Source organism: Stomoxys calcitrans, chromosome 2, assembly GCF_963082655.1.
Source record: "Stomoxys calcitrans chromosome 2, idStoCalc2.1, whole genome shotgun sequence".
Classification (NCBI taxonomy): domain Eukaryota; kingdom Metazoa; phylum Arthropoda; class Insecta; order Diptera; family Muscidae; genus Stomoxys; species Stomoxys calcitrans.
The window spans coordinates 52194826-52216455 of NC_081553.1; the positions used below are offsets into that span (position 1 = coordinate 52194826).

At 38.4% G+C, this 21630-nt stretch overlaps 1 protein-coding gene across 2 annotated transcripts in view; it reads left to right on the forward strand.

Moving 5' to 3' along the window:
* LOC106082119 (octopamine receptor beta-1R) overlaps positions 1-21630 on the forward strand; it is a 353347-nt gene that overhangs the window by 23055 nt on the left and 308662 nt on the right. For both annotated transcript variants that reach the window (XM_059362044.1, XM_059362048.1), the window contains exon 2: positions 5358-6414. The gene's annotated coding sequence lies outside the window, so the exon portion shown is untranslated. The remainder of the gene's footprint in view (positions 1-5357; positions 6415-21630) is intronic.

Genomic DNA, 21630 nt, shown 5'->3' on the forward strand with positions numbered 1-21630 from the left:
ATGGATACATGAAATTAGAATTATTGACGTCCTTGCTCCCGAGACTACTACAAAGTAGCAGCAAAAAGGTGTTTTGTCGACTGCAAACATTTAAGAGTAGCACAAATATTAAATAAAAAAGTGTAGCATAAGTTAAGGAGAAACAGAAATTAAGAAAATATAGCATATATATTTAATACCAACAAACTAGGAATTTAAAGCATACTTTGGGGTGCTGGCTTGCAAATAAATCTATTAGCGTGAGTTAATGCAATTAATTGCAATATTTTTCTATAATTAATGTTATAACCGCTTAACGAAGTTAAACATTTTTACCACCTCTATGCAATGTGTTAACTGCAGATTTGCAATACACTTGTTGCCTATGTGCTTTATGGTTATAATTTGCTATGCAATTAAAATTCCTTTGCCTCATTTCCTTATGTGGTTTCAATTGGTGGTCTTTGATCTGATATGGTAATGTTTGGCTGTGTATGGTATGCGGTTCAGAAACTGCCACAAAACTTTGGTACTTGTTGGAGGTTGCAGCATTTTAATAAAGTTTGCCAATTTAATTCCTACACCAAATGCATGTGGCCATTGGTGTGGTAAGCTTAACAAGATTGCAAGTGTTTGTGGTTAGATGTTTGAAGAAGTCTGAGGAGAAATTTAAAATATGTAAATGAAATTAATTTCAAAATGTAAGCAAAGCTTGGGAAGGTTATGGCAAAGTTTTTATGCCCCCATCAATGGATGCAGTGGGTATTATAACTTCGCGATTCTGTTTGAAACTTTTTCTTTAATTGGCTATGACAGAATATTTGTTCCACCAGCCGAACGTAGAATTGCGTTCCAAGCGCCTTGATCTTCTGCGCTCTTCTCTATGACACCAAGCTTCGAGGTGTCTCCCACCACTTGATCTTTCCATCGGGCTTTTGGTCTTCCCGGTATGCGTGTACCACCGTGTTTGCCTTCAAAACACTTCTTTTCTTGTGTTTCTTCATCCTTTCTGACAACATGACCTAACCAATGCAGCCGGCCATTAACGCAAACTGGTCCATATATTTTACGAAGAATCTTTCTCTCAAATACTCCAAGCACTCAAATACTCCTCATCTGCTTTCACAAGTACCCATGCCTCAGAACTATATAACAACACGGGTAGTATCAGCGTCTTGTATAGTGTAATCTTAGTCTGTCCAGAGGTGGCCTTGTTTCTAAACTGCCTACTTAGTCCTAAGTAGCATCTGTTTGCCAGTATTATTCTTTGCTTTATCTCAAAACTGGTGTCATTCGTTTCGGTTATGGCGATGCCGAGGTAGATAAAGCTATTGACTATCTCAAAGTTGTGGTTCCCAACTTTCTCCATTTTCTTTACCTGCTGGGTTGTGCAAGCCTTTTTGGGAGTTGAAACCATCCATTTCGTTTTAACTCCATTTACTGCCAGACCCATTTTCACTGACTCTCTTTCGATTCTTTCAAAGGCTGCAGTTACTACTTCCGGTGACCGACCTATGATGTCGATGTCGTCGTCATAAGTGAGAAGCATGTGTTCTCTTGTGATTAGTGTGCCACATCTATTCACATTTGCATCCTTCTTCCTTCCTTCTCTGGTCTTTTCCAGGATTTGGCGCAGTGTGAATATCTGGTCTAGGGTGGATTTACCAGTTCTAAAGCCGCATTGATAGGGCCCAATTATCTCATTGACTTTAGGTTTTAATCTTTCAAACAGTACGCTCGAGAGTATCTTGTATGCGATGGGGAGGAGACTTATTCCTCTGTAGTTGGCACATTCCGTCTTGTCATCTTTCTTGTGTACGGGACATAGTATGCTGAGATTTCAATCATCGGGTATGCGTTCTTCTAGCCAGATTGCACAGATAAGCTGATGCATACGCCTTATCAGCGTGTCGCCTACGGTCTTAAATAGTTCAGAGGGTAACCCGTCGGCTCCTGCTGCCTTGTTGTTCTTTAGTCGGGTCACTGCTACTTGGACCTCATTCTGACAAGCAGGTTAACATTCTTTATCATCATCACGGATTGTTTCTGCGGTATCCTCTTCCCCGCCAACGTTGGCTACTAGCAGTTGGGTAAAATGTTTTTTCCATATCTTCAGCATCCTATCTGTGTCAGGTAGCAGATTTTTTTCTTTGTCTCTGCAGGAGGATGTGCCTGCACCAAACCCATCGGTTTGAAGTTTAATTCTTTGGTAGCATTTCCGGACTTCATTCTGACTCCTGTACATCTCAATTTGCACACGCTCACGTCTTTCCATTTTCGTTTTCTTTCTGCGGAATAGACGTTTCTCCTCTCTCCTTTTCTCCCGATACCTTTCCTTCATCTGGCGCGTTGTTACTGATTGCAGGGTTGCTCTATATGCCGCATTCTTGGCATTCTTCAGTAGCATCTCGACACTCTAGGTCGTACCATGGGTTACTTGGGGAAGGCTTCCGGTATCCAAGTACGGATTTCGCGGCATTTTCCATAGAGTGGGCAATGGTTTGGCACTGCGCTATTATATGATCGGAACAAGGAGTGCTTTCATCAGGTCGATTTGAATCGGAAAAGAAAAGGAATTTTTATATCACCACCATAGGATGGGAAAATACAAGTCTAGTCATTTCGTTTGTAACACCTCGAGATAGTGAACTAAGACCCCATAAAGTATTGTACATGGGGTCTTAGATCACAGTATTGTCTCGATATTCTGTTCTTTTATGACTTCCAATAACTATGCCAAGTACGGTCCAAATAGGTCTATAACTTGATATAGCTCTCATAGAAACCGATCTCTCGATCTGACTTCTTGGGCCCCTGAAAGCCGCAATTGTTGTCCGATTTGGCTAAAATCTTGCAGATAGTGTTTTTTATGACTTCCAACAACTGTGTTATGTACGGTCCAAATCAGTCTATGACCTGATAAAGCTCCCATATAAACCGATCTCCCGATTTGACTTGTTAAACCCCTGGAAGCCACAATTTTGTCCGAAAGAAAAGCACTGTGCGCTTTTAATTCCTGCAGGAGGATGTTGGGTAGGAAGTGGCGGGTAACTCCTAAGATGGTTTATTGGATGGATACGGCGATCGTGAGACCAGTACTGGCCTATTAGGGCACTGGTATGGTGGCCATGCTGCATATGCAGCCCATTGGGGCCTATATTTGGAACTGCCAGGGTCGCGCGTAGGCTGAGATTGCTCGGCACGCTGAAGGAGGATAGTTGCGGCCACAGTTCGGAGGGTAGACCGAGGAGGATCTCCGACTACCTGCCACCAGTGCCGACTGGAGTGAGGGCATTCGCTATTCTATTTCCCGGGAGGGACGAATGGAGGGCGAATGGTGTACTTGAGGAGCATGAGACCTCGATCTACACAGATAGCTCCAAAATGGAGTCAGGGACTGGATTAGGAGTCTAGTCTGATGCACTCAATATCAGTATACCTCTGAGATTGCCGGACGTTTGCACGGTCTTTCAGGCAGAAGTCTGTGTCTTTGCCGTGGCCGCAAGAGAAATTCTGTCTTATTTATAAGACAATACAGTATGGCGGCGCTGAAGGCCTTGGGGTCGAAAATGTTAAGGTGGAGATGCGTGGCGGACTGTTTGGAGTCCCTGGATAAGCTCCGGTCGATGTGACGCTGATTTGGTATCTTGGGCATGAGGGGATTCCAGTAAATGAGAGGGCGGACAAATGCGCCAGAAGGGGTTCGTCTGCGCCGGGCGGACCAGTCATCGGTCTTGGCTACGTGCCATTCGTCGAGCTTGAACTCGGTTGATGACTGCCGGACTGCAAAGGCGCTATGGCCACTCATCGACCAGAGGAGGACGAGGGAGTTGCTGACGTTCGATAAGAGGTCGATGAGAACCTTGACAGGGGTCATAACCGGACACTGTGCCATAGGCCCCATGTAACTCTGGTATGTCGATGTGGATGAGGAGGAGACTAAGGAACGCTTGCTGTGTTCTTGTCCGGGTCTGCAGAGACATAGGCTCTCCTTTCTGGGCAACAGTTTCCTCTATGATCTGGTTGAACTTGCGTACGTACCTCTGATATGTCTCCTAAGGTTTGTTGAGGGAACAGGATGGTTCCGACGGGGGGTGCCACAAGCTCCGGCTTTGGTACATCCGTGCTTGCGTGGGGATGGATGTTTCTTCACCCTGCGCTCGGATTCTCCACTCCTCCTGTTTTTCTTTTATTCGTGTATAACCTATAACCTCTAGGCCGAGGTTTCACATCTTCATTCTCTTACCTTCCTCTCTGTAGGGTACCACAATGGGCCAATGGCTCGGCTCGCATGGGGATACCGCACAATGACTTCTGTAGGAGTTGCCTCGACGAGGATGCCGTTTCTTCTGTGATCTGAGTGATCTTTGCGAACGTACCTCTGGTATGTCTACTGAGGTTTGTAGAAGGAACAGGATGGTTCCGACTGGGGGATGCTATAAGCTCAGGCGTAGATACATCCATGCTTTCGTGGGGACGGGCATTTCTTAACCCCCCCGCTCGGGTTCTGCATTCCTCCTGTCTTTTCTTATATTCGTGTATAACCTCTAGTACGAGGTCTTACATCTTATTTTTCTTCCCTTTCTCGCTCTAGGGTACTATAATGGGCCAAACTGGCCTCCGAGTGAACTCACCTTTGGTGGGCAACCCATTAAACCTAACCTAACCTACTTGTTGTTGTATTCCTTGTTACAACGATATCGCCTATATACTAGTCTTATAATAGCTTAATATATTAATTTGTGAACTCATACATTTTTTTCATTCGGTAATCCTGAAAAAAAATTTTTGTAGTATACTTTAGGGGGTCTTCATATAAATGTTCCATTATTAACTATTTCTAAGGCAGCTGCTGTACTTGATATCATTTTCGTTTTATTGAATGAATGAAAAAAAAAAATAGAAAAACTCACCATGCATGCAAGAATACTTGGAAAGCTATTCACTATCATCAAAATGAATTCCAGTTAAACCATAGATACCCTCATATAAACCATAGATACATATACTTGAATAAATTAAGCAATTTATTCATTCACACGTGCATCCATATAGGATATACATCCACATAAAAATCGGAATTTAGTGTAAATAGTATAAACAAACGTAAAGGATTGCCATTGAGAGTATTTGAAAACAAAAACAGCAGCATATTGTGTGGAATTGAAATGATTGAAATAATATGTAGCCTATTTACAGGAGATGAAATTCAATTAAATGGCAATAGATTTAGAATTTCAATTAAATGCGAATTTTAATATAAAAAATTCATGAAATAGTTTAAAGTTTTTACGAAAAAAAAGTCCGGTTGCATACATATATGAGTTGCATACATTTTTCAGTTAAATATATTAAAATTTATTGATGTCTACTTTTAGGCTTAGGCGCTATAATTCCATAAAATACCATTAAAATATGATAATTACTGAGTAATTAAAAATTCTGTAAATTTCATTTAAATGAAGAGCAACTGATTTTCGCACAGACAACATTTTGACCTACAAAAAAAATTATAACAATTACTCAGCGCCCAAAAATACAACAGAAAATACCAAATTGTCCTTCTATTGTGTCGGAATATGAAATTTACTCATCCATAAAGAAGATAAATGGCAACAGCTGCTGCACTCTATTTCAATAAAGAATTTATCAAAAAGTGAGAACAGTGAAATGATGTCTCTTTGTGTGGTGCTTGTGGTTTGAGTAGCATGATTATCTGGCCATAAAGAATTTATGGTAGCCAAAGGATACGATGGCCAAGAAAATGGGTTAAAAGGGACAAATGCAAAAATGAACATTAATTAAAGCGTAACTTTTTGAGTGTGTTTGTGTGTGAGTGTCAAAAATAAAATGGTATTTCTGAGTTGTTATCATACCAAAAAAAAAATGTTGCCTACTTTTAGGCATTGACGGAAATAAAAGGAAATTCTTGCCAAACAAAGACTAAAATTAAGAATTAATTCAAAAGCATGGTTTCAAAAGTTATAGAAATTATATTTTATTAAGAAAAGCATTATGTGAAAAATAAAATATCACCGGAAAGGTCTAAGAAATCGAAACTTTGAGGACATTTAAAGACCACTAACAAAAAACCGAAACTTCCTGGGAAAAAGTTTCCGGTTAACCCTTTTTGTTTGTCAAAAAACGTCAAAGGAAATAGACTTCCAGTACCTTTTTAGTGATATACAAAATTTTTTTTGAAGCAATAATAACAAAAAAGACGCACACAACCATAATAACGAAGGGAAATAAAACAAAACAAACTCATTTATTCTCAGTGCTACTGTGTCCAGTGCTACTGTGGTGTTATTTAAGTCGTACCAGATCAGACCATAGCATAGTCTATCAACATCGTTTACTTTGTCTGCCGAGCCATTAAACACGCCAATAAATGTTGGGATTATTGAATTTCTATTACCTGTCCAGCAATAAAAAGTAAGTAAAAACAAAAAACACCTCCTTATCCCTCTTACAACAGCACCCACAGCTATAAAACTAAAGAAGAGCCCCGCAATGTATGTCCTGGCCAATTTCCCACCTCTTCCCGTTACATTGACATAAATTGTTGAGGAAGTTCATGGACAATATATATATCATTGGCCATAAAAAGTAATAAAATTGTGAAACTGAAAATGGATATGTCCAGGGTATCGCACAGGCGTTGTGATGCATCACACAAACAAATATAATCAATATTAGCACACCGTGCTCACCCCACCCACCTCTGATTGGAGATACACAGACAGACAGTCACTTGGACCTGTGTGTGTTTGGAAAAACAAACTGAAATTTATTATAAAATGATTGGTTTTTATTGCGGTTTCATGTTACTGCCAACCATATAATCGCTCAAATAAAATGAATGCCTTATAATGTTTTGTCTAAATAATGTTTATGCCGCGCGTGTATTGCAATGGACTCAAGGAAAATAGTCCTCTCTCCACCCCCCGCCCTTTAGTATGGCTCATGCATAAAGGAGATTATTTTTAAGTTTATGTGAGCATATAAGCGAAATTTTTTTTTTTTTTTTATTTACGACTCCCAAATGTGGTATCTTCTCTTTATAGGGAAATTAGAACTTTTCGTGCTTAGTTTATAGATTACATTAAAATTATTTGAGTAGAACAAATAAATCGTGGAAAAACAAAAGAACAAGTAAAAGTGTGCTAAGTTCGGCCGGGCCGAATCTTGGGCACTCACCATCTTGGATTCTGCTAGAAATTTATACAAAATAAATTTTGTTGTAGGGCATGATTTTATTCTAGATACCAAACTAGGAACTGAAAAGGATGATCAACAGACCGATTTACATGGTAGCTATAACAGGTCATAGAAAGAATTTGGCCGTAAATGGCGCAGTTGTTGGAAGTCGTAAAAGAACATCACATGCAAAATTCAGCCATATCGGACAAAATTTGCAGCTTCCAGGGGCTCAAGAAGTCAAATCGGGAGATCGTTTTATATTGGAGCTATATCAGGTTATAGACCGATTCGGACTGTACTTAGCACAGTTGGTGTAAGTCATAATAGAACACCACATGCAAAATTTTAGCCAAATCGGACAAAAATTACGCCATCCAGGGGCTCAGGAAGTCAAATCGGGTAAAATTTTCTCTAAAAACAAATTTCAGTGGCAAATTTCATTTAAGCGAATAATTCTGTAAAGTTTTCATTAAAGGCAAAATTTCTGTGAAATCTTATCTAAAGTCAAAATTTCAGTGATATTTTCTCTAAAGTCAAAATTTCAGTGACATTTTCTGTAAAGTCAAAATTTCAGTGAAATTTTCTCTTAAGACGAAATTTTAGTGAAATTTTTTCTACGACAAAATTTCAGTCAAATCTTATCTAAAGACGAAATTTTGGTAAAATTATCTCTAAGGACAGAATTTCAGCGATATTTTCTCTAAAGACAAAATGTCAATAAAATTTCCTCTAAACACAAAATTTCAATAAAATTTCCTCAAAAGACAAAATTTCAGTGAAATTTTCTCAAAAGACGAAATTTCTGTAAAATTTTCTTTAAAGACAAAATTTTAGTGAAATTTCCCCTTAAGACGAAATTTAAGTGAAATTTTTCCCCCAACACGAAATTTTAATAAAATTTTCTTTCAAGATGAAATTCCACTGAAATTTTCAATAAATACAAAGTTTAGGAAAAAAATTTTTCTTAAGTCGAAATTACAGTGAAATTTTCTCTGAGGAGAAAATTTCGGCGTATTCTCCCTAAGAAAAATGTTAGAGATATTTTCTCTAATACAAAATTTTGGTAGAATTTTCTTTAGAGACCAAATTATAGTGAAATGCTATTTTAATATAAAATTCTAGTGGAATTTTTCTCGAAAAGCGAAATTTCAGTGAATTTTCTCTTAAGATAAAATTTCAGTGAGATTATCTTTAAAGACAAAATTTCATTGAAATTTCCGCCTAGGACCAAATTTTAGTGAAATTTTGCAACGAAATTTCAGAGAAATTTCTTCTTTAGACAAAATTTCAGTGAATTTTTCTTTAAAGATAAACCTTCTGTGAATTTTTATCGTTAGAGAAAGATAAATTTTCGGTCAAACACAAAATTTCAGTAAAATTTTTCACAAAAAAAACAAAATTTCAGTGAAATTTTACCAAAGCTAATTTTTTCGTAAAATTTCACCGAATTTTTTTTTAAGGACAAACTGCAGTGAAAGTTTCTCTTAAGACCAAATTTCTGTGAAATTTTCTCTAAAGACAAAATTTCAGTGAAATTTTCTCTAAAGACAAAATTTCAGTGAAATTTTCTCTAAAGACAAAATTTCAGTGAAATTTTCTCTAAAGACAAAATTTCAGTGAAATTTTCTCTAAAGACAAAATTTTAGTGAAATTTTCTCTGAAGACAAAATTTTAGTGAAATTTTCTCTAAAGACAAAATTTCAGTGAAATTTTCTCTAACGACAAAATTTCAGTGAAATTTTCTCTAAAGACAAAATTTCAGTGAAATTTTCTCTAAAGACAAAATTTCAGTGAAATTTTCTCTAAAGACAAAATTTCAGTGAAATTTTCTCTAAAGAAAAAATTTCAGTGAAATTTTCTCTAAAGAAAATATTTCAGTGAAATTTTCTTTTCTCTAAAGACAAAATTTCAGTGAAATTTTCTTTTCTCTAAAGACAAAATTTCAGTGAAATTTTCTCTAAAGACAAAATTTCAGTGAAAATTTCTCCTAAGACAATATTTTAGTGAAATTTTCTCCAAAGACAATATTTCCGTGAAATTTTCTCTAAAGACAAAATTTTAGTGAAACTTTCTCTGTCTTTAGAGAAAGTTTCAGTGAAATGCAACTGCATTGCATGATGTCTCAATATAAGGATTTTGGCCTATGCTATTCTTCCCAATCTTGAAAAAGGCATAGTGGGACACGAAGAAGGCCATGCCTTTAGTCTTAGCCATAAGACTTGGTCAAGGCCCATCACAAGGAGAGTTCCTTTCTCCTTCTTCTCCTGTCGAAGATCTTCCTTTTATCCGCAAACAAACCATGGATTTACTTGGTTAAGGTTTTCACTATGCTTTTTGTCGTGAATATGCTGCCCCATCCTTTGATGAAGACCTTGGCCTTTATGAGCTGGATGGGGTTCATCATTCTAATTCAAAAGAAGAATCATTTATATGAACATTTTATTCTTATAGGCCAACCATAAGCAAAACATTTTTGTAAATTTTTCTTAAAATAGAATACAAATTCCAGTAAAATTGTTATTCTTAACTTTGGCGCTGATCTCTGTCATTTCAGTGTGCCAAGATATTATCTGAATGACAGATTTGGGCAGAAAATTTTCCTTGAACTTGAGTTTTGTTGCAATTCAAGTCACAAATAAAAGTCACCAGATGTCACATTGCTATACTCCCCAATGGCTGTTGAAGTCTCACCTAAGTACAGCAGCTTCATAAATTCTTGTTGTCTCCGAGATGAAGATGGTGATTGGAACACCTTTTGCTCAAAAACCTATCCCATCTCCCTTCACATTGCCATGACATATTTCAAATGGTTTTCTTTCTTTACATGAGTGAATGCGTTTGCTTTGGAATTTTATTTATAGACTTTGGTGCTGCCCTACCACCCCCCTCCCCTACTGCCTTGCTATATCGCTCATCCTCTTCATAACGTCAGCACTTTCTTTCCTTCCTTCCTGACACTTCCTACCAGTTCTGTAGCTTCTTCGGCGTATGTGGCCGTTGTTGTTGTTATCTGTTGGAAATAAAGAAAAAGTCTTAATCTCTCGGATGTCTACATGGGAAAACATTCACAGAGTGTCGTCTTTGTGTGAACTCCTTGAACAATGCACTAGTGTGTTGTTGGTGTGTGAAACACACACACACACACACAAATCCATTCATTCAGCTAACATTTTCACGGACACATTGTGGATTAGAGGTGTGGAAAAAAAACCACCAAAAAAAGAGAAAATTATGAAAAAAGCCTTATATGAATACATTTTTGTTTTGTAATTCCTTCAGATATTTACATAAAAATTCATATGTTTTGTGTGCTTATTTACTTACCATACCTAAGTATATGAATGTGTGTTTATTCAAATGTATATATATGCATATAATAAGCAGTATGTGGCAATATTTAGCCATGAGTACTTGTTCTCCTTGAGAAGGTTTTTTCTCATCTTCCTTTGGCTTCTGACGGACAGACGGAACAACAGAAGGAATTCAAATTGCATATGGTATTTTAAGCTCAAATGTGGGTATTAGGGTGGAGTGTAAACGAAGAGAATGGAAGAAAGATAAGTATAGGGAGAGAGAGAGAGAGAGGGAGTCTTTTAAAATCACAAGATAAGCATAACCATCGGTAAATAATCACTCTCTGAGTCATTCCTTCGTAAGCTAGAGACCTCAGATGTATCTTCCACAAAGCTGCAGAATTCCATTGAGGATTCGTTTTGACACAAGGATGATCTATCCTTGTGTCTTCTTACCTTAGCCTTATAGCAAAGGAGAAGGAGGAAGGGACTTTCCCTGTTAAGGGTCTTGACCAAGTCTAAATGACAAGTTTGGCTTAGACTAAAGCAAAGGCGTTCTACGTTTCCCAGGCTTCTTCACGATTGGAAAGTTTACGATAGGCAAAGATCTTCATCTTGAAGAATCAGGCAGTGACAATGCAGCTTAGCGAACAGGGAGGCGACGACAAGAGCATCAACGTCTCCCAAGAAGCCCGTTTACTGTGGGACCAATGATTGAGGTCATCCATATAAACCTCCACCGGAGCGAGACGATTACACACGCTCTGATGCAGGAAATCAGCAAGCGCTAAATGCATATTGCCTTAATTCAGTTGCTATAGACGACCCAGTCTATAGTTATTGGATTGAACCATGGCGACTACAAATTTATCTATGCTAACACGGGATCTCGACCGAGAACCTGCATTACAATTAACTTCTTCTATTATTTTGCGCTTTGTTTGTTTGTCCGTTCCGTATAGGCTCATAAACGGCTGAACCTATTTTCATGAAATTTTCTCAGATGGGAGAGTTTAAGCCATCGGTGAAAATTGGGTACTACAATTTATTATATCCGAAGGGGGAGCGGACCCTCCCCCTTATCCCAATTTTCAAAAACGACACGTCTTAGATATGCGTGAACCGATTTAAGCGAAATTTTCTATGTCATGGTACCTCAAAAACACGAAATTTTTGGGATCAACTAACCAGGGGGGCGCCCGATCTCAAAACCCACCCGAAGGGACATGTTTACCGACTGGGACAATATGGGTACCAAATGAAAGCTATTTAAGAGTAGAGTACGAACTTGGCATAAAAATTTCACTTTAAGCTTTATAATTTGTTGATATTGCAAGAGAGTGGAACCTTCGCCGTTACCCCAAAAACACCACCCAAAATCAAAAGTGGACCAATAAGGACAATATGGATATCAAATGAAAGGTATTGAAGAGTAGAATGCAAATATGGTATAAAAAATGGGTCCAAGTGCCCAGAAAGTCGGTGTAACCCCAAAACTGGCCAACATTTTTACAGCGTGCCAAGGACTTTCTTATAATCCCAAAGCCTGGCAGGAGGCAAGGTTGGTGTTTATACCTAAGCCCGGCAAGGCAAGTTATGCGACACTAAAAGCCTACAGACCCATAAGCCTTACGTCCTTTCTACTCAAAACCATGGTACATATTGTGGACACCATGAGCGAACTGTTCAAATACAAACAGCATGCCTGTGTCAAGGGAAGGTCGGTGGAGACTGCCCTTCACGAGGTTGTGCATAAAATAGAAGAATCGTTCGATGCCAAAACGTACACACTGGCGGTATGCATTAGAGACTGGATAAACCATATGCTAAGGAACAGGTGGATAAATTGTGTGTCCAATGACATAAATATAAGGGAGAAAGTGGCACAGAGCACGCCATAGGGGGGCATTTTATCGCCACCCCTATGGGTGACCACCATAAATGACCTATTACGGATGCTGACTGAGGAGCGATTTGAACCTGTCTGCTACGCAGACGATGGAGACCTGTTCACGTTTCCTCAAAAAGACGATTTCGATATCTGACAAGGTCAAACACTTAGATGTGATCTTGGACAGGAAACTGAATTGGAAGTGTCACATTCAGGAGCGTACTGAGAAGGCTCAAAGATGTTGGGCACTATGTAGACGGGTTGTAGGCTCGAAAAGGGGCCTGAATCCTAGGATAGTCGACTGGCTCTACAAGAGCGTGATTAGACCAATACTTACTTAAAAAACGGAGAAAAAGTGCAACATAAGGACCATAGAACAGGTTCAGAGAACATGTTGTCTTGGCATAGGCGGAGTGATGAGGACCACACCCAATAGGGCACTGGAGACTATTCCAGATATCCGACCCATTGACATACAGATTAAGTATGAGGCAGCCACTGCGGCTATGAGACTTAAGGCGATGGGAGAATGGATTGAGGGTGGGAGCAGCTCATACCATCGCGGTATAATGGAGGCGACGATAGGAAACCTGGAAGGAAGTGGAGAGGTTTCCGATCGGATACCTGAGATGAACCTTGAAGTCGGCACAGTCTTGGGTTGACGGAACTCTAGTATTGCCATCTGGAAGATCATGTTACACGGATGGATCAAAGCTAGAGGACAGAGTGAGACTGGGGGTCTACATTGAGAATCCAGGGACTGAGATCTGTTTTAGACTGCCTGACCATAACACGGTCCTGCAGGCGGAGATCCGGTCGATAACGGAATGCGTGAAGTGGTGTGGTGCCAACGCGAGGACATTGAGTGTGAACGTCTTTACTGACACTAAAATTGCCATAAGGGCAATAACAACCAGGACGGTAAGGTCACGAACAGTCTTGCAGTGTAAGAAGGAGATTAACGCCTTCTCTGAGGATGGGGAAATCCGCATCGTTTGGGTTAAACTTGGTTAATCCGAAGCCTTTCGGGTCGACGCAGTCCGTGTTAAGGGAGTGGGCGGCGAATACGAAACGGTCGGTAGGACGGCGAAAATCCTATGGGGGGATCCAGATCGTGAGAAGACGAGACTATTACTGAAAGGAAGCAAGAAGGAGGTCAGTATAGCTATTGGTATCATAACGGGACACATAGGACTACGAGCTCACTTATGTAAAATCGGTGCGGCAAGTGATAGCATGTGTAGGGCATGCGGGGAAGATGATGAGACGTTGTAGCATTTCCTTTGTCATTGCCCGGATTTCGCGTCCAACAGATACCGGTACTTAGATGGAGACACAATATCAGACATGAACCAACTTAGGGGAGTGGCATTGAAAACAATTAGGGATTTTGTAAGTAGCACGGAATTCCCTTACATTCTTTTTAGAGGTTACTTTATAGTTTTTAGAGCACACAACAAGCCGATTACTGGCTTAGGTGTATGTCCATAGTGGCATGGGACGGATTAGTATCTGAACCCTCTTTTCAACCTTCCCTAACCCCAAACTCCTCCAAGCAGACAAATTTAATATTCATATCAATATAGGGCTCAAATGAAAGGTATTCGGGAATAGATTACGGATGTGGCATGCAAAATCAGGTAGAAGTAAAGGGGGTCACCTCAAAATCCCAAAAAATGGGCATATAAGCCAATCACGACTATATTGGAGTCGGTTTGTTTGTTTGTTCTGTATAGACTCAAGAACGGCAGAACCGATTTTCTCAAAATGTTCACATATTGTGTAGGTTCGTCTGGAAAGAAACATAGACTTTATGAGCCTTACAAATATGCCATTAAACTTTGGTTTGGTATCACTTCCAACAACTGTTCTAAGTATGGTTAAAATCGGTCCATAACCTGATATAGCTGTCATATAAACCTATCCAGGTTTTGACTTCTTGAGCCTCTAGTTGGCGCAACTCTTGTCCGATATGACTGAAATTTTGCACGAGGTGTTTTGGTATCATTTCCAACAGCTGTGGTAAGTGTGGTTCAAATCGGTCTATGTTGTGATATAGCTGCCATATAAACCGATCTTGGGTATTGACTTCTTGAGCCTCTAGAGGGCGCAATACTCGTTCGATTTGACTGCACGTGGTGTTTTGGTATCACTTCCAGCAACTGTTCTAAGTATGGCTTAAATCGGTACATAACCTGATATAGCTGCCATATAAACTGATCTGGAATCTTGACATCTTCAGCTTTTAGAGGGCGCAATTCTTATCCGATTTGGCTGTGATTTTGCACGTGGTGTTTTGGTGTCACTTCCAACAACTGTGCTAAGTACGATTCAAATCGGTTCATAATCTGGTATAGCTGCCATATAAACTGATCCTGAATCTTGACTTCTTGAGCCGCTAGAGGGCGCAATTCTCATCCGATTTGACTGAAATTTTGCATGAGGTGTTTTGTTATGTTTTCCAATAACTATGCTAAGTATGGTGCAAATCGGTACTCAGCCCGATATAGTTGCCATATAAACCGATCTTGGGTCTTGACTTCTTTAGCCTTTAGAGGGCGCAATTCTCACCCGATTTGGCTGAAATTTTGTCCAACGGCTTCTCTCATGACCTTCAACATACTTGTCTAATATGATCTGCATCGATCTATAGCTTGATACAGCTTCCATATAAACCGATTTCCCGATTTTGCTTTTTGAGCCGCTTCAAGGCGCAATTATTTTCAGAATGGTCCGAAATGCACAAAACACAATGACTTCTACAATGTTCAGCATTCAATTTATTTATGGTCCGAATCGGACTATAACCTGATAAAGCTTCAACAGCATAACAGTTTATAGAACTCGACAAATTCGATCCATGGTGGATCGAATTGTTAAGGACTATACGAAAATAACAGACAGGCGGACATGGCTAAATAGTCTTAGCATTTCACGATGATCAAGAATTGATATCTTGATATGCTACAAACCGAATGGGAATTTGAATATTAGGGCGGGTTGATTTTTTTCATCGTATAGCAAAATGTTGCGATTTTTGATTTAGTTCATCCATTCAAATCGCCACGCATTCAAAACACATTGAGTTGATTCTGATCGATTTACATTAAGATATACATATTCAATCCACCCCAATTGTCTTAATCCCGCTGGCTGTACGCAGCTTTACATTGTTATGTAGATTTAAAAATGGAATTTCCATATTTCACAGTTGGTGTGCCACACACACACACACACACACTGCAAACGAATACACACAGTCTTAATATGTGGCTGCACATTACTTTTATTAATGGCCTTAAGGAGACGTAGGCTTTGCGTAATTGTCGAACAAATAATTAAAGTAAACAATCAAACGAAATTATTTATTACTTCTAACAAGTAGGCTAGTGAGTGGGGAAGGAAGCAGGAGAGGAGGGGACTTAGTATTAGATATCGTCCTTCAAAAAACAGAAAACAAACACAGCACAGTACTTGGGCATTATGTAGGGAGACAAAAGATAATGGAATAAATTATGGTCCATCAGAGTCTGCTCCGAGTCTATGAGAGGAGTAATTAAGTGGGTAATAATTTTTAAAATCCCCAAACCACAAGTGGCAATTGATGATAATATAAAATACAGCTATGGTAGTTCATCTTAACTAAAGGTTGAAAGATTTATTATGTCTTCCACTTCTTCTTCCTTTCTTTGTGGTATCATATAAATGGTAATTATATGGGATATGCGATACTGTGCATATCCCTAAGCAGCAGCAGCGGCAGCACTTCGTGTTTGTAATTTTCCTCTATTGCCTTTGTTATTCATAGAATTTGGTTTCACTTTGCTGTGATTGAGGCAATCAATTTATGAATTGTAGACTCTCCCCCCTTCTCTGCCTTTCTTTCTTTCGCTCTGTTGGCAGCAACAATGGATTTCCTCTTTGCATTGCTTCGAAAGCACCATAGAACTTCACGTGAGTGTTGGAGTGAGTGTGTGTGTTTTCCTAAGGGTGTATGCATGTCAGAACATAAGACTAAAATTGCCTTTTAATATTTCATTACAACACACACACACACACGTCCACCTTTTTGATTTGCTGTGCTTTCGTCTTCTGTTCAAATGTTCGATTCAATGTCAATGGCAGGCACCATTTAAATGTTCTTGGAAATGATGCAGCAAATCGTATGAGGCAAGGATATTTGATATTAGAGAATACAATAATCGTTTGTTTGCCTTAAAGCTGTAGGTGTAGAAGATGCTGAAGATTTTTATTTAAATTTAATGATCAATACTAAATATCATTGAATCAGTGATACTGGGGATGTTTGATGAAGGAAGGAGAAGGCAATTTTTAAAGAAAATTAAATGCTGGAAGTAGAATTACAGCAATTTTCAGCTTAAGGAATTTGGTTAAGTGTTGCCAATAAGCAGGGATGCCAACCTAGTGCTTTTCGCACTAGTTTTGGTGCTTTTTAGGTTACCAAAAATCCGAAATAGTACAGCCTAGTGCCTAACGAAAAAAAAAAACACTAAGTTGAAGCTCTTTGCGTTTCTTGTTAGCGCCTTTAAGCTTTTAGTTTTTTTGCTGTTACGGGGAGACAATGCTAAGAGAAGAGTTTCATATTGTTATAGGAATAGAGAGAAGTGTCTCCTAATCCTATATGAATAGGAAAAAAATTCTCTCATATCAATAAATAAAGTCCGTTTAAAATCTGATCAGTGGTCCTCTATTGCCGAGTCCGAACGTGAACTGCTTAACCACATCTCCCGGTAGAAAAGTCTTAAATGAATGATAACACCACAAATTTGGGCTGCAATTATGGGAGGAACACCACCATTTAAAAAATTTTCCAAAAATCCTAGTAGTGTCATTTTATCTTTTTTACCCTTCTTTATACCCACCATCATAGAATGGGGATACACTTATCTAGTCATTTCGTTTGTAACACCTTGAAATATGCGTCTAAGAACCCATAAAGTATATATATTCTTGTCTCGACGTTCTGAGTCGATCTAACCCTGTCCGTCCGACCGTCCGTCTTTCGAAGTCACGATACCGGTCGAACACATAAAACTGCCGCTTGAAATTTTGCACCGATACTTAATATCAATGTAGATCATTGGGGATTGCAAATGGGCCATATCGGTTCAGATTTAGATATAGCTCCGATATAAACCGATCTCCCGATTTGATTTCTTGAGCCCCTTTAAGCCACATTTTTTGTCCGACTTGGCTGAAATTTTGCATGTGATGTTCTGTTATGACTACCAACAACTATGCCAAGTATGGTTCGAATCGGTCTATAATCGGATATAGCTCTCATATAAACCAATCTCCCGATTTGACTTCTTGAGTCCTTGCAAGACGTAATTTTTGTGCAATTTGGATGAAATTTTGCATGTGGTGTTCGGTTATGACGAATAACAAATGTGCTAAGTACGGTCCGAATCGGCCTATAACCTGATATAGCTCCCATATAAACCGATCTTCCGATTTGAGTTTGTGGACCCTTACAAGCCCCAAATTTTGTCCAATTTGGCTGAAATTTTGCACATATAGCTCTGTTATGACTTCCAACTACTGTAAAGCTAGCCGCTTGAACATTTGCCCAGATACTTCTTACTGATGTAGGTCGTTGGGGATTGCAAATGAGTCATATCGGTTAAGATTTGGTTCAGCCCCCATATAAAGCAATCTCCAGATTTTAATTCTTGAGCCCCTAGAAGCTTAATTTTTGTCCGATTTGGCTGAAATTTTGCACAAAGACTTGAGTTACGATTTCAAACATCCATGCCAAGTATGGTCCGAATCGGTTTTAAAACAGATATAGCCCCCATATAAGCCGATCCCCAGATTTCAATTTTTGAGCCCCTAGAAGCCTCAATTTTCATCCGATTTGGCTGAAATTTGGAACAAAGACTTGAGTTATGACTTCCGATAATCATGTCAAGTATAATCCGAATGGGTTTATAAACAGATATAACCCCCAGTCTAAAGGAAGTCTAAATTCCACCTGATATTGGTCTACATGACAGCTATATCCCAATCTGGGATATATCATTGTCTCAAATTTCGGCAAAATCGGACAATAAATGCCCCTTTTATGGGCCCAAAATCTTAAATCGAGATATCGGTATATATGGCAGCTATATTCAAATCTGGGCCGATCTCGGCCAAATTGAAGAAGGACAACTCACTATCCCAAATTTCAGCAACATCGGATAATAAATATGGCTTTTATTGGCCTAAGACCCTGAAACGTAGGATCAGTCTATATGTCAGCTATATCCAAATCTGGACCGATCTGTGCTATATGGCAGAAGTCTGTAAAGGGGCTTAACATAACTTACTGTCCCAAATTTCAGCAACATCGGATAATAAATATGGCTTTTATGAGCCTAAGACCCTAAATCGGAGGATCGGTTTATATGGCAGCTATATCCAAATATGAACCGATCACGGCCAAATTGAAGGAAGATGTCGATGGGTCTAAGACAACTCACTGTCCCAAATTTCAGCAAAATCGGATAATAAATATGGCTTTTATGGGCCTAAGACCCTGAAACGTAGGATCGGTCTATATGTCAGCTTTATCCAAATCTGGACCGATCTGAGCCAAATTGACGAAGGACGTCGAGGGGCCTACCACAACTCCATCTCCCAAATTTCAAAAAAATCGGATAATAAATGTGGCTTTTATGGGCCTAAGACCCTAAATCGGCGGATCGGTCTATATGGGGGCTATATCAAGATATAGTCCGATATAGCTAATCTTCGAGCTTAACATGCTTATGGACAAAAACAGAATCAGTTCAAAGTTTCAAAGTTTACAAAGACTCTAGCGTGATTTCAACAGACAGACGAACGGACATATCTAGACATTGGATATTTCGATGTGTTACAAACGGATTGACAAAATGAGTATACCCCCATCCTTGGGTGGTGGGTATAAAAACTACTGAATGTTGGTCGTTGGGGATTGCATATCGGTTCAGATTTGGATACAGCTCCCGATTAGACATCTTGAACCTTTAAAAACCGCAATTTTTATTCGACTTCGCTAAAATTTAGCATGAAGTGTTCTGCCACGATTTCCAACAAATGTGCGGAGTACGGTCCAAATCAGGGTATAATCTGATATAGCTCCCATATTATCCAAGATTTGGCCCGGTCAAACTTATTACGTTTTTACTTTTTTTATTGCAAATTTGCCCACGGACATTCCATTAAGGAACAGGTTCAAACTTCTTACATATCAATGAGTGATGTCCGATTCAAGTTTAAGCTCAATGATAAGGGACCTCCTTTTCATAGCCGCGTGCCGCAGAGCGACACCTCTTTGGGGAGAACTTTTTTCATAGCATAGTACCTCACAAATGCCGCCAGCATTAGGTGGAGATAACCACCTCTGAAATATTTTCTTTTTTTTTATTATATTTTTTTATTTCTTAAAAATTTTTCATTATTTTTGTCCAAATTTAGGAATACAATTGAAATTTAATAAACTGCTCATTTCAGCTATGTCTTTGTCTATCTTTTATACCCATGAATGTAGGGACATTATGGAGGCCCTGGCATTTCTCCCTCTACTCATGTATTATATCTAGGATTTTAACAATCAATTTTACATTTTTTTTAGATTTCCCAGAAAGCACATTCACCATTTTTTATTGGCTTTTTTGATTTTGCCGAATTTTTTATTTGCCTCTTGAAACAGACAATAAGGCCATTTAATGCGATGCCAGGACACATTCGCCTTATGTTGTCTGAGACAAGACAATGACATCAAACATTCATTGTCGGTGACCTTAGAATGTTAAGTTCATGATAGACCTACAGCTTCTTCTCCTTAAATATTCTGAATTTCTCTACACATCCATAGAAAAATTTTCTTTGTGCAGACAAAAGCGCCAATGCGAATGTTTGCCTATTTCCATGATAATTTCATTAAATTATGATACAAGGTAAACAAAGAAAAATTCGTCCTAAGCAGGTTTAATTGAAATCATGAAATTTTTTAGAAATTTGGGGGATTTATTACAAACAAAAAAATATATAAAATAAAAGTTTTTTTAATATGAATTTGAGGGGTATCTCAACAAGTTCCTTATAATAGCCTTAAAACCTACGGCACGTTTAGAAGAGTCCTTAAGTATAATGGAGTCCCTTCTGGGACTTGTTTAGTTTTATGTTCGCTAAGAGATTGTCCCACAAACATGACATAGAAAATAAATACATAATCTTTAATAGTTTCATAAAATGAAAAATAATTTTTTTTCATGAGCGGAAACATAAAACATTAACGGGTTATAAACACTTGAAGGCTTTTGATGGCATTTAAACTGCATCCGTTATATTTTTATTATTCATTCTATGGTAACAACAGACAAGAAATACATGCCAACTTTGATGCAATCTGTGTGTGTGTGTGTGCGTGTGTGTGTGCTTGAAAGGAAATTAAAACAACAAAGGCATGCTTTAAAATTTCCTTGTGGAGTTTTTTATAGACTTTTATTCAGACTGTTAACTGAATATCTCTGATGTTGTGGTCTTCTTAAGAACTAGAAGCACTTTGTGCGTGTATTTGGTTGAAATCCTTCATTTAAAAAAAAACATTTTTATTTATTTTATTTTATTTTATTTTATTTTGTCTGCTGTATTCAGTTACTCTTACGATGAGCAGGGTAATCCATAAACAAACACAATCAAACAGTGACAAATATATGTATATTTTGAGAACCATCCATGTTTTATATGATAAAATCGTAATTCCCATTCATCACTTCTAAAAATCTCGTTTCCATATTCCCAGCTTTCGTATTGCTTATGCGTATCAACATACAAAATAAACGCATCAATTTAGCTTATATCCTAGATGTATTTTGTGTTATTCTCTAATTGCAGTTTAAATCATTTGTTAGGGGATTGGGAAGCTGAATTAAAGGATCATACCATCATCCCTTTAAACCCTTATAAATATTTGAAAACCTAGAGTCGCCAACAAGTTGACATGAAACATATGCTGTGTGGCACATATGTGAGTTAGTATGTGCACATACAAACTAAGTCTTATGCATGCATAGAGAGAAAATATTACAATTTAATAATGATACAATTTGCAATTTTTATATTGTTTACGAACTCAATCACCCACACATCCACACATACCCTCTCTCTCATTAATTCACATCAAGCCATACGGTTTAAGATATTTACACACACTGTACTACTTCTTGGTACAATAAACCAATGAACCGAACAATGACAGCCTTTGTTACTTCA